The sequence below is a fragment of the Dama dama genome, unplaced genomic scaffold (genome assembly GCF_033118175.1).
Source record: "Dama dama isolate Ldn47 unplaced genomic scaffold, ASM3311817v1 ptg000174l, whole genome shotgun sequence".
Classification (NCBI taxonomy): Eukaryota; Metazoa; Chordata; class Mammalia; order Artiodactyla; family Cervidae; genus Dama; species Dama dama.
In genome coordinates this window covers 47,079-50,497 of record NW_026870975.1, presented here as the reverse complement: position 1 = coordinate 50,497, position 3,419 = coordinate 47,079, and positions in this window count along the sequence as shown.

Sequence of the window (3,419 nt, the reverse complement as noted above, 5' to 3'; positions counted from 1 at the left end):
TATTGTAAATTGTATTACAGTAAAAATTGTTATATGTACTTTTCAATATGTGCTTAAAGGAAGTTTAGAAGATCACAGACTTTTCCAGGAACTGACTTGAAAAATTAAAATTCTTTAGTGTTTTGCAGAGGATAGATTTCTGTGTTTGTCTGTGTCTATTTCCAAAGGAACCCCCTGATTTTGAGAAAATTATGATAGAACATCAACCTTTCCATTAAATAGAGAAGATAAGAAGCTGCTTCACATGAAGAACAATGATCAGCATAATTCTCATGAACAGAAAATTAACGAAGAGTGGTCTGCATGTGAGAAGTATAGAGGGGTGACACCAGTAAGCCTGAAATAATACAGAAAGGTAAATAGACAGCAAGAATTCTGTGTGTTTGTGTATTGTTTGGGCAGAAACTCAGGATCCATCTTTCAGCTCCCTATATGCTTCTCAGTTTACTGGGTGCCAATTACCATCCGTGTAGTGTAATAGAAGTGGTTAGATCCTCCTTTAGGATTGTGTCAGAGGACACAGTTCATTTTGTGGGGTGAGTGTTGGAGAGGAAGTAGAAATAAGACTAGTGTTCAGTATTTGTTGACCTACCAATTTACAAGAGAATACAGTAGTTCACCAAAAGGGCCTGTTGAACAAGGGCCATAAAGTGAAATAATGGATCTCAGTTTTGTTGGATGGTGGTACTCCAAGTGCCCTCTCTGTTGTAAATTGGCATCATCAGACAGTTTAACTGTGTAGAACAAGGAAAAATCAATAACATTTTCAATTAAGTATGAATCATATAGCCTCATTTTGTAAAAGAGTGCATGGTCTTTCTCTGAGACAATCAGTTACCCAGCGCTAGGGTTCCATGAGTCATCCCAGAAAAACGTGCTACAAGGTATATGGACAGACTATGGCCTAGGGAGAGAGAGAAGGGTGGGTATCCTTAACTTCATTAGTTTCTGTCAAAATGAACAGATGTAAATATGAATTGTCAGAGAATAGGTAAGCAAACAGAAACAGATCCCATTATATATGTTTGTACTCATGTGAACTTCCTTCGTTTTTCCATGAACTCAGTTTAGGTACAAGATGTGCAATAGCAGAAGTGAGTGGAATGGCAATGTAAAACAGACAAGGGCCAGGCTACCCAGATATGTGCTCTGTGTCCCATGATGGCTCAATGGCTAATATCCCAATTTCCAGAAAAGCTTACACTCTTTTCTCAAGACCTTCTAGTAGATCAAGGTCCAGAAATGTCAATATTTTTCTCCTGAACCCTCTGTAGACAGTGACTCTTCCTTGTTGAGTGGCTCAGCACAGACTGCTTTCAGTCACAATGACACTGGTATTTCTTCTTGCCATCTATCAGTACTCTGTGATCCAGTGACCAATGGGAACACCTGGAGCATATAGAGCTCACTCAGGAACTGCTGAGCACTTAGAGTAGCCCTTGTGATTCTGTTTCCCAGAATCGCATCCACCTCTGGACCTGACAAAGTATAGACTGCCACAAATGGAGTATGGGGAGTTCATTTGTCCTACTGAATTCTCTTTTTGAAGATACAATGACCCCAACATGTGCATGCATGCCTGGGGTGATGTTTCTGTCCTACATGGAGTTCTCATTCTATGTCTTTTGGGAGAAGCTGGCAGGATCTCTTTCCAGGATGAACAGGTACAAAAATCAAAGTTCAAGGGTTTGTGGTAGTCCTCTTCAAGGTGCCTTGGATTAGATCTCCTTCTCAGTGCCAGTTTCTGAACTTGAATGCATTCACTCTAGCTTTGTTCTGTCTACAGAGATGGTCTAAAACTCTAGCAGACAAGACTTGGTCTTCCTTGGGTACTGTCCCAACAATCATCTAAGAAACACTGAAAAATGTCTTCTCAGTTTCTTAATCTGTAAGGCCAAACTCACTTATTAAGAAAATAGTAAAAATAAAAATAAAATTTACCATGCACATATCAGTGTATAAGTGTTTGTCAGAAGACTGAAAGTGTTTCTCCTGAAGAAAAATTAATTTAAAAGAGGCTGCAACATAATCATCAATGACCTCCTGTGTTTACTGGGCCCATGTTATGTACCTATGTAATGTATATATTATAACTGTTTTACATCTTTATATATTTGATTCTATTCAATAGCTTCCTTCATATGTCTATTTTTTTATTTGCCACACAATATGCTTTACTCACCTTTTGTGGATGAATGCTAACCTATGTGCTATTTTAAACCTCCTTTATCTATTTGTTTTCAAAATATTAGTTACTCATTCACAATAATTTTAGCTTTCCAAAATCTTTAACCAGTTATTAATATCTTTAACCAGTTATCATATAACCAGTTATATGTGAATTATACTCCCATGATGGCTGTAGGTATTTGAAACTTTGATTTTTAATTAGGCATCCATTTCAAAAGTATCCCAATCATATCAAGTGTAAAACTTGGTAAATAAGCCATTTTACCATACCCTTAAGGTACCTGTTTTAGAAAGTACTGGCTGACCTAGATAGGGAACAGATTGAGTGACTCTGCTCTTTTCTCCCCTCACTTCTAATTCCTGCTTTTATTTTTAATTCAGTAACATAATGGGAGTCACCATATCCTGAGGTACCCCACCTCAGGACATAGTAAAGGCAGCATTCCAAGTCCATGCTATTTCTTTTCTCTCAAATTTGTTTATGGTCCTAGATGTGCTTTGGCACTCTCCAGGACCTGAGAGTATGAAAGCATGATTTTCCAGAGTTCCATGTTGTTTGTTAGCAAGTTACGTCCTGAAATCATAATTAGGATTACAAGGGCTGGCCCACCATCCTGGTGGGAAAATGTCTGTGGAAATTCAGGACAAGGAGTACCAGTCCAGATAAATGCCTCAGAATTCAAGCAAATGGTACCACTGTGGATGGGCTGAGACTGACCCAAAAGAAATGAAAGTCAGGAATACTGCATGGTTGCCCTTGCAATTAACCAGGAGTATATGCTTTAACTGCAATTGGCTTAGTAGTTAGCTAGGTCAGGTGGGAAACAGTGTCTAGGAAGTGAGCATGGCTGATAGAGGTCTGGTGTCACTGCTATGGGTGGCACTAGAATAATAACTATTCATTGTTTTCCAGAGTAGCAGGATCAAAGCCCTGTTGTCTAATGAGATGAATGGACAGCTAATTAAAAAGGTCTGAAATGACTATAAGTATGTGTGTGTGATGTCCCTCTACAATGCAAGGTCAAGAAGATTTATGGAGGGTGGGTCTATAGCCTCACTGCCTAAGGAAAGGTTATAGGATACAAATATAAGGAAAGTATATATTTATGGTAAGGAAAGCAGAGACATCTACAAGTAACCACATAGTCAATGTATACTGCCAGGATTATTGTGTTTCTTTTCTTTTCTTTTTTTTTTTTTTTATTCAGACCATAATCCCTAACTTGCCC